Raw genomic sequence first — 10,876 nt, forward strand, 5'->3', positions numbered from 1 at the left:
ATATATACTTTTATATACATATATACATTTATACATACTTTGAATTGAATAAGGTCATAAAAATGATGAAGATTAAACATAAAAGGAAAATCACAGAAAAGGCAACTCCAGCTGATGTTCACCAGCCTAGCAGGCTCAATGCTACTTTTTTAGCTGCTTCCTATTTTTCCACTAGTTGTCACTTAAGGAAAGTTAAAATAATTTTTCTTTATTATGAGTCTCATAAAAATGATCACTGTTTATTTCAGTGCTGGTTTATTTCCTTCTCTCCTCTCAGCTCTGTTTTTTTGAACCTGTCTTGATTTTAGATTTAGTTTGTGGGAATTTATTTTGCTTTTCTATTTCCCCAAATTCCAAAGTGCTATATACTTAAAAGAAATCAGATAGGTCCTTCCAAGGTAAAAGATATTTATCTTGCCTAGGTAGTCTCATACTCAGGCAAATAACATGTAGTAAAAATAAATCCATATGGAGAAAAATGATGCTTATGGAATTGTAGGTATAAGCACTGGGTAACTCTAAGCCCTTGTGCTGGCTGTAGGTAACAGATTTTTCCATTTACTATATTATTAATTATTTTGGGTCTGTCAACTGAGAACTGTGATTCAGTTTAATAACACACAGGACTAGGCTCTGTTCCTTTCCTTCATTTTGATTGTTCTGCTGTCCTTTCTCGTTTCCCATTCTCTCCATAGGTTCCCTCACACCAGGACAAAATCTGCAGGTCTGTACAGTTTTGCTATGGAAAAATGCTTTTGCAAGAGCCCCTGGGTGATACTTCCAGTCACTTTTTTGCCACATCATTTTGTATCCAGCTGCCAGAAGAAATTTTAAATGCATCATAGTCACTACTCAAACTGATAACATGTGAGAGGTCCAGAAGAAATTGTTTATAAAATTTCTGACACAGTATGTCTTGTAATGCTGCTCTGTGTCATGTTCTGTAGTTTTACGTCCTAATCTGACATTATGAGATTACATAATGCATTCGATCTTTAAACAAGTATTCCTTTGAAATGTTTGACAGAGTTATGGCACTTCAGATATTATTTCTTATTATGGACAGATAGGTCAAATCTGCAAACAATTTAATGGCCATACATCGCTACCCTTGTCAAATCAATCCTCCTAGCAAACATGCTATCAGCAGTAGGAAATTTAGAAGCCTAATCCTTCACAGTGCTAAACATACCAGTCCTCTTAACTCCAAGTGGAGCCAACGGCTCTCAGCACCTCGCTGGAGAAGGGCTCCAATTAGCCTGCTTTTATAGTAATCCTGAATGCATGGACTTCCTGCACATATATTAGGATTCAAACTGCCCTTCAGATTTACTTCATTGAAACCTGAGAAGAAGCTATGCAACCATGGGCTAAAATGGCTCCATATGCTTCTTGGCTCCAGTATCTGCTGAGGATTTCTTTTTTTTCTCTCAGCTGAGAATGCTGCTCTCAGTTCTGCTGAGCTTCAGAGAAATGTGGTGTTCTCATTAACACTTTAACCCTGATCCCAAATAAATTACCTCACACCACCATTTAGCTTAGCAGCAGCAGGCAAATTCAAAGGGTCAAAAGGGGACCAAACTTGACCCCTGAATCCTAGGAAAGAAGTGTTTCCTTGTTTAAAAAGTTGGAGGAGAAAACAGTGCCTGAAGTACACAGAACCTTGTGGAGCAAACATTCATACGATTAATCCTTAAACAGGTCGTCCAAAGAAGGCTTGACAGATCTGCTAGCTTCCTTGGCTGGAGCACTGACCTCATGCGTGTGTTCCGTAGCTGAAGTGCTATCCGTGCAGGGAGACTGTTGGTCTCTCATTTTCTCTGGCTTGCTGTGTAACTCAAGGGGACTTGCTCTCTGACTCATCCAAACAGACAAAAGTCCTAATGAAGGAAAGGAAGATTGCACTAAGAGCCAGATGCTGGACCTGTAAGATTTCCAGGGCACTTCTACTTTTTTGGTGGCATCATGGAAAGAGCAGCTTTCATTTCAGGGAACTGTAACAACTGCCATATTCTTGCTTTTCCCCAAAGCTGCATTTTCATACCTCCTCCCTGAAGACATATCACAATATCTATCTTCTGATGTGCTGTGAAGTCATAAGGCATTTTCACACCCTCTTTTGCATGGTGCCCAGGCCAGGAAAGCACACCAAGGGGACAGCCAACACAAACAGCAGCAGATTTTACCAGACCCAGCACATGCGTCCTGGCCCCATCTCTCCACTGCTTAACCAACATCCTTTGGACATGTTTCTCCGCAAAACATTTCAGACATGCAATGCAGGGCTGAGGGAGAAGGAGACAGGGTCGTGACCAAGAAGTCTGAGAGGGAATGCGTGTGCCTGGGAGGGGATGGGCGGTGCAGTATGTTCCCTCAAGCCTCGTGCAGGTGCACTGAATAAATCAGCCCCAGATTGCTTTAAAGTATGCATGAAAATTTTTGTAGCCAGGGGAGCATGTAGTAAGAGTGTCTGGGAATGAAAGGAGGATCAGCACCAGCTCTGTATCATTATGAAAATTAACAGTCTAAATCAGAGAGTATATGGTGATTGTAGGGAGTCTCAGATGGTCTTCAACCACCAGCTGAAAGAGAAAGATGATCAAAACACAGCTCTGGAATTGGACCTTGTTCTTAAGTCAGAGTTAATAGGAATAAGACCTCCAAACATGCTGACTGCAAATGATGATTTGTTTCTGACTCTGCAGAGCCCTGTTGTGAAGAGCCCTGGAGCCATGACATATAAAAAAAGGGAAAAAAGTCTTTTAAATTGGCACAGAGAAAAAAAATTCCAAGTCCTAATGCTGACAGTTTAAATATGTAATTTTTTTCCAGAAGCCACTACAATAAATGCTGTAAATAAATATTTCTTCACTGTAACATGGTGTCCCTGCTTGCTAGAAAGGCATTTGTGTTCATGGAAGAGCCAAATCAATATGCACTTATTCCAATATAAATATTTGAATATTCAAATATAAAAGTTCATTTTATAATAACAGATTACTGGTGAAGTAGCATTTAGCTGTAATACCATAGTGGTGTTGAGTAGTGACAGCAAAGCTAAATTTACCATTTAATGAGAATGAATCAGCACTAAGTGAATAAAGGGGAAATACCTTTTTTAGCACATTTCTGTAATTCCTCCCTATTTACCTCTTTCTTCTGCAGTATTTCTCACTGGGTTTTCTTCTTGCTATTCCAGTTTATTACAGCAGTATGAACTCATATATTGACTGAATCTGTGTACAAACATGCATGTGCACACATACTGTCTATCCTTAAGCTGATTTGAATAAGTTTGGCTCATGAATAAGTGTCTCAGGAGTACTCAGTAAGTCTTAGTAAAGGCAGACTATAAAAAAGGAGGAAACTTTTAACGAAATATTTTCTCATTTTTTAAAATAATTCTGGGTTCTTTTAGGAAATTCATAAGAAGGGACATTGCAGAAATGAGTGTAGTGAAATTAGAGCATTTTTATACTGTTTCTAATACACAGAATGATATATCATCATATTTCTGTTTTTCTCATACAGGTGCTAGCATGGTTAAAATCAGCTCACATTTGTAATTACAAGACCATGGTTTGAATTGTTTATTGTTCTCAAAAATCTTAATCAGAACAGCTGAGATTTGCTGTGGCTCAAAATTATTTCCTTAATCAAATAAAAATGTTTAACCATTTCTAATAATAAGTTGAGAGAAAAATAAGTTTATTTGCTCCTATTAAAAAAAAATTAAACATGTTGAAAAACTTTTCCATGCATTGTCATAGGAAAGTTGGTGGGATACTTGTCCTGCTGTTCTGCTACTCTGTTCCTATTCTTGTGAAAAAAATCTACCACACTCAGCAAAGCCTCCAACAAAAGCAAGGTAAAAAACCCCTCCACAGTAAACCAGTAAAGAAACTCAGTTTGTGTGAGCTTGGTGATTCAGCAGTGTTTAGTAATGCAATCTCTGCAGATGCCACTCCACTAGTCCCTCATGGCGCCTGGCAAAAGCATCATCTCCAGGACACAAGCGAGCATCTTTTGCACACTGGCCATGGGGCCCAGACCCTGTGGTGCAGCTGCATTTTATACAAGCTATAAATTATTTAGAAAAGTACAGATTTTAATAAAGAGATTTTTTTTGTTGCAGTGGTTTGGGGATTTTTAATTTTTATTCTCAAAACTGAGGAACAAGATAGCATACTAGTTATGGTTTAATCGCATATAAATAGGACTCGAACTTGCGTATATGTATCATCTTTAACTAGCAGAGCACTGTAGTGTGTGCTTAATTTTAAGTGTGTAAGTAACTTCCATGGAAGTTAAAGGAAATTTTTGAAAGTGTACTTTGTATGTTTTGCCAAAGATTAATTGATATCCAAGAAGTACCTTAGCAAGTTTACTTGCATTCCCTTACATATAAACAAAGCAATTACTTTAAAGTTATATACACAGGTACCATTTCTGTAATTGCAATGATCCATAACAGCAAGATGGATCCCATGAGCTTCTCGGTGTTTGGCAGTTGAGATTTTCTGCATTTTACATGGTTGAACAGATTATCTGATGGTTTTGGCCACACAAATCACTGAGTCCTAAACCTATATATGTGAGAAATAATTTAGTAAGTAAATGCTTTTCCACTCACAGATAACCGGAAATACCACTTCACAGATATATTCAATAGAACTGAGCCACATGATTAAACTTAATCTTCCCTTTTTCTTTGTATGATCTACTGGTTTAAATATTTAAATGACTGTTAACAGGTTAATATAGGTTATCTTGATCACACAGAAATATGATATGATTAAGTTCCTCAGTGTACTTGTCTGTATCAGCTCTCACATATTCACTTACAAAGGCTATTGTCTGAACTCCTGAAAACAAGATCTCAATGAGGCATTTCTTTTGTTGGCTAAGTAGCTGTGTTTCTTCCTGGGGAAATGTGGAAGTCCATGTCTACCTTAGAGAGAATTTCTTAAGAGATGCATGTCTAAAAAATTTGCCTTCTAAATTTTCAGATAGCTGAAGCAAAGAAGAACCAACAGAGAGTCACAGCCTCAGAGCTGCTGGCAGAAGGCGACCACTGGGGTTTCTAGTCCAGCTCCCAGCTCAGATCAGGACTATTACGATCTCTAAATCAGGCCAGCCATGGCTTTGTATAGTCAAGTCTCAAGACCTCCAAGGATGAAGATTTGACAGCCTCCCTGGATGACCTGCTCCGGTGCCACACCACCTCCAGGGGCAACCTAGCAGTGCTGGTACTCAGCAATATGCTCAGCTAGAGCCAAAGGCTCAAGGAGGTCACTGCCAGGTGGCTTAGTGGAGGTTTGTAATTTATTTATATACAAATTGTCTATTGGCTCCCAAAGAGAGTAGCAAATTGGAAATGAGGACCAGGCTGGCTTGTCATTTTTGTGGCCTTAGTTTGTCTTTTCTGAGGTTTTCACTTAATAGTGGAGGTCTCCCAAAAGCAGAAGAATCTGTCATAGAAGCAAACCTAGATACTGCACTTGGTGTGGGAGGAGACTGAGGAGTCTCACTTGGATTAGAGGGTCACACTGAAGTTCTTCTACAGTTTAATCCACCACCACCTGGTGAGAGATGATGTGAGCCACATAGAACAGATTCTAGTCTGGAGTTAATTCCATTTAGCTAGAAGTCTGTTGTGATCTTGAAGAGCTTAGAAATGTAAGCATTACATTCAAATGTGATGTTGGAAGCACGTTGTTGCTTGCAAGTTTGTTCCAGCTTACAAGCCTGCTACAGCTTGTGAATTTAATTTTAGCTCTGAAACTTGCTCCAGTTTTGTAAGGTTACTGAAATCCTGAGAGAAGCCAGGTTTCTTACGTGCACCAAGAACAGCACAACGTTTTCTTAAGAATTAAGCCCACTAAAAAAAAAAAAATGTCCCCCCCAACACCAAGGGCTTGAACCAGGTTTTCCCACCTGTCAAACACATGCTGGGCCATTGATATTTGATAGAAATTTCTCACCACCCCTTTGCTCCCAGCAGCTCCAGCTTAGCTACAAGGATTTAATTACTGAGTTTTTCCCAGCCCCAGAAACCAGGAGACACAAAGAAGACCAGGAGCCAAAGTTGCTTGGTGCTGTGGTTTATACTGTGCCCTGCTTTGCTTTGTCTCTGCCACCCACATTGTCAATAAAACAAGAAAACTGTTTTAAAAGTTAGAGCAGCGTTGGTTTGACTAACAGCCTGCTCCTTGCAAAGTATTTGTATTTGAGCTTATTGAACATTCATTATTTATCAGACACTCAGCCTTGTAAAATTGATCCAGGAAAGGCTCGCCACATCAGCCAGGCTCCTGGTTTGCTGGTTGTGTGTTGAGGAGTGCATTGCTTTTGCTTCCACACTCAAACAGATAGCACAGCAAAAGCTCTCTGAAGCAGCCTACCAGCAAGGGCACAATAATAGCTCTTTTCCTGACCATTAATTCAGACATCATGCAATCAGTCAAATGAATCTGTCCTCCTCTGAGGCTCTTGTGGAGATTGCTGTCCTCTCAGCTCCATTGAAAGGGACCCTAACTCAGTAGCCTGTGTCTTCATTTAATTAAAGCTGTGATAACCCATGGACAGACTCATTTTGCCAACAGCCATATATCATAGAATCATAGAGTGGTTTGGTTTGGAAGGGACCTTAAAGATCATCTAGTTCCAACCCCCCTGCCGTGGGCAGGGACACCTTCCACTTGACCAACGTGCTCAAAGTCCCTTCCAGCCTGGCCTTGAACACTGCCAGGGATGGGGCATCCACAGCTTCTCTGGGCAACCTGTTCTAGTGCCTCACCACCCTCATATCACATGCCCATCACTGCCTGGCACCAACAAATTGCTGTCTATAAATAGAACACTTTTGATATGGTGATAGCAAGCATGGGAACACCCTGTGAGGCTGCAAATATAGCTCTTGTAGCCCTCCTCTCTAAGGAAGTCCCACACAGCCTGGTTGGATTTTCATTTGATTCCTCAGCTGTAATTCTGATCCCATGTCAGAGCTGAAAGTGGCACGTCAGCCTTGAAAGAGCCCTTTGAAAATGCCTGTGTAGGCAGTCTTGTCTCAGTGCCAAGCTTAACTGAGAGCAATGTGCATTTTAAGGAGAAACAGCTTTGGCAGTCCATCAAATTTCCTCTGTTTGTTGCTGCTGCATATTTTATGTCACCACCATATTACAAAATGAATACTCCATATTACAAAACTAATATTGGAAATATTTCCTCTGTATTTTATGGACTTTATTTGTGCTTTGTTTTCACACAATTGTCTTGCTTTCGTCTCTAGAGAATTAATATTATTATCAAGGGCAAACAAGCCTGGAATTAATCTGATTTAATGTTTAATTATTACTTATGATGTTTTTTAGATTACATACCAGCATTGTAGAATGTTGTTTAACAAGCTAGAACAGAGAGATGCACAGTAAGCTGGGACACTGGGATTACTCTGAGACCTCATCAGTGAGGTTTTTCAGCAGTAGCATCAACCATTGCGTGTTGTGAGTTTTAGTTTAAATTGCCATTGCTCTAATGAGGGGAGCAGGCAGAACACTTGGACAGGAAGCTGGAAAAATAATAAAAATTTTAAAGCTGAGCTGAGAGCACCCACCTGGACAATTTCATATTGAGCACAGCTCAGGCCTCCCAGCCTTCCTTTTGGGCAGCAGCTGTTGTCTGGAAGGTTATGCCGAGTGGCTGCTATGAAAAGGAATAAAAAAGGAGCCGAAAGATTACTGCTTGTGTGTGTAGTATCATCGATGTGAAGGCGATGGCGTATTTCTGTGGCTTCTTTTGAAAGCTGATAGGGTTGGGTTTCCCCTTGAGCATACCTGGCTGCCTTGCCTGCAGAAATCCTGAACAATACAGATGAAATTTTGGCCTCTCTGAAGTTCACAGATAAACTGCAGTTGGCATTAGTGAGAGGAAGGGAGTGATATTCCAGTTTTCCCCTAGTCTTTCTTTACTTACTGCCTGCCCTGGGAGTGAGGGCGTGGATCTGGCTATGTCAAAAATCCCCTTGTCAGGGGACACCCACAGCCCTGCTGCTTCCCTTGCTCTGCAGTGGTGAATTTCGGAGAGCTGTGCTGAGGAACCCTGTGTCAGCGAGACAGAGCCAGCACAGCACACAGCAGTGCTGAGGTTTGCTTTGAACACTGAGGATGACCTGAAGATGTGAAGTGCAGGTCTGTGAGCAATCCCTTCATAGGACAGGGACAGTGCACAAGTGAAATAGGGCTGTCTTCATGGTGTAAGGCTCTGCAGTAGGGAAGTGGACACATGATAATCTTTTCAGATCATTTCCAAGCTTCCTGATTTGTTAATGATTTGTATGCAGTGAAACCCTGCTGCTCAGCACTGTGTAGGCATCAAAATCAAGAGCAGGGCAGCACGATCCTGTCAAAGATGGGCTTGCAGGCCCTGGGGTAGTGCTGTTCTCAGTGGGGTTGTCTGTGTTATTCCAGAGTGGGGAGGGAGCTGCAACTGTGTCCTTAGGTCTAGCTGGTTTGGAAATACTCAATTTCTACTCCCTTTACTTAGAAGAAAAAATTACTTTCTCTTTTTCTTGTCTTTTTTTTTTTAACTTTGAGTGTTGATAATAGTGAAGCTCAAGGGTGACTAAAGATTGAATACAAATTGTTTAATTTTAAATAGGGCTTATAACCTCCCAGCAAGTTCCAGACAAAGTGTTCCTAAAAACTCTTTATTAAACATTGCTTATTGTTGTCCACATTTGAAATTTAGTTTACACAAAGATTTAGGGGTATTGCTAAATAATTACATGGCAGGATAATCTGTTCTTCTTATATATGGTTACAATAATTTAAAAAATCTGTCCATGGAGTAGTTCAGGAACAACTATTCTTCAGCAGCTATTTTGGGTCAACTCAATGCATAGTCTATTAGAGGTATTACTTCTGCTGCAGAGTAATGAATCATATTTGCAGTCAGGAAGTCACTTGTGTAATTGTCACTAAATATAACAAATACAGGGCTATTTAAAGGATTTTGGGATTGTCTGATGTTCTGGAAGATGCTGTTTCTCTGGAAGGGTTGAAGCCCTTTATTCCAGCTGCTCTCAGTGGTTTAATATGGAAGAAAGGGAGCTATCAGGGTTTGTGCAATGGGATGTTGTCATGCTTTTGCAATTCCTTTATAAAGTGAAAAGGCACCGCCTTAATTTGGAAAATTGACTTGTAAGCTGGGTATAAAAATATAGCAGAATTCCTCTTCATATTAAAGGCTAGCTTATCGGTTTTAAAACACAGGGCTAAACCCCATATTGCAAATCAAAACAGAGTCTCTTAAAATACTCTGATTGTTGCCAATTCCCTGGTGCTTCATTTGACAAAAAGATGGATTAGAACAAACTCAAGTGTTATTATTATTACCACCTACATGAAAGAGTGTTTCTTTTATTTGTATTAATTACTGATTAATGCATTCTGTATCTTCAGCTCTTTCAGATGTTTTGAATGAGATGTATTGCTTTCCATAGTTTCTTGTCTAAAGGGAACCCTGACAGAAAAACTGGTGTCTCAGCCACCATGCACAAGGAACCACGCAGAAGGAAGTCACTGATGTGCTCAGATGCTGTACTTCAGGAAACACTCTGGGTGAGATTCTTGGAGAAGTAAAAATAAGTTCAGAGGTAATATTGCAGACAGCTAATTTTCCACCTGACAATAATGTTGTGAGTAAATACACTAATTCATTTTACACTGGAGCACAGAAGGAAAAAGGAGCTGAATGTGTGGGGCTCCTTGGGCGTGTGGTGACTTGGGAGCAGCCCAGAGCTGCAGTTTGCCAATGTGGGAGGAGAGCAGGGCAGCCCAAACAGCCTGATAGCCATCCAGCCCAGCAGGGCTGTCCAAACAGCTCCTCCAAGCAAGCTGGCATTGCTGACATCATCTGCCTTTGATAAAGCTCAGGAGCTTTTATTTGTTTGGAAAGAAACACTACAGAGTGGCTCCTATCCCAGTGAATTTGCATGCTAACTGGGACAGAGAGGGTGTGGGATGTCGTAGCCAAAGGGCTTGCAGCTGCTAATATGGCTCTTGGTCGTTACAGCCTAGTTGTGGCAATGATCTCACCTGGGAGGGCCTTTTCATACAAATCCTCTTGGTCTCACCATTCAGGATGAGCAAAGGCCTTTTGTCTGCTTGGAAAAATGCACTAGAAGCAGCAGTCACACAGGTAGGTGGAGGACATTGCACTTAAGAACCTTAAAATGTTACTGAGCTCTTGTTTAGTCTGTGGAGATCTCAAAATGGAAGAATCCAAAGTAGGTTGCTAAGAGTTAGGACTGTACTTTGGCATCACACCTGAAAGTAGGAAAAGAAGCTTCCTAGGTTCATGGGTCTGGCTTTCATACTTTTTGTGCATAAAAACCATCACAACATCTTGGGTGTGAGGAAGTGAGTGAAATATAGTGAAAAAATAACTGTATTTAAGGTATCGATTAACATGAGACCAATATTTTGTCAGGTGACTGCATGAAATACAGTGGTGAGCCTTTCATGGCCCAGGTTTTGTGGAAAAGGGTGGTTTTAAAATAGCCTGTTGTACGTCATCAGCTGATCTGTCATTTTCCATAATTCATGAGCACTGGGGCAAGATTAGACAATGGAGTCTTGGGTGAGAATTCATTAATTTCCTCCATGGTTTAGAAATGTCAGAGGTGTAAAGCTGAGAATAATAAAAGTCAAACTCCTTAGATATATCTACTGTGCTAGGAAGAATATTACTCTGAGCATCTCTGATAGTATACACTGTCTTAGTGTGCATGTGTCTTTAATTGGTATGCAAGGAGTTTATCTGCTTTACTGCCTGCACTTATCAGAAAAGATATAAAATGGGATGGTGATAATGG

General features: G+C 40.4%; 1 long non-coding RNA gene across 1 annotated transcript in view; it reads left to right on the top strand.

Moving 5' to 3' along the window:
* Window positions 1–10,288, top strand: part of LOC114016841 (uncharacterized) — a 180,723-nt gene extending 170,435 nt beyond the window's left edge. The window contains exons 5-7 of the long non-coding RNA XR_003561556.2: window positions 5,014–5,316; window positions 9,462–9,620; window positions 10,075–10,288. This is a non-coding gene — a long non-coding RNA (uncharacterized LOC114016841). The remainder of the gene's footprint in view (window positions 1–5,013; window positions 5,317–9,461; window positions 9,621–10,074) is intronic.
* Window positions 10,289–10,876: the final 588 nt, after the last annotated feature.

The sequence above is a fragment of the Falco cherrug genome, chromosome 8, assembly GCF_023634085.1.
Source record: "Falco cherrug isolate bFalChe1 chromosome 8, bFalChe1.pri, whole genome shotgun sequence".
Taxonomy (NCBI): Eukaryota; Metazoa; Chordata; class Aves; order Falconiformes; family Falconidae; genus Falco; species Falco cherrug.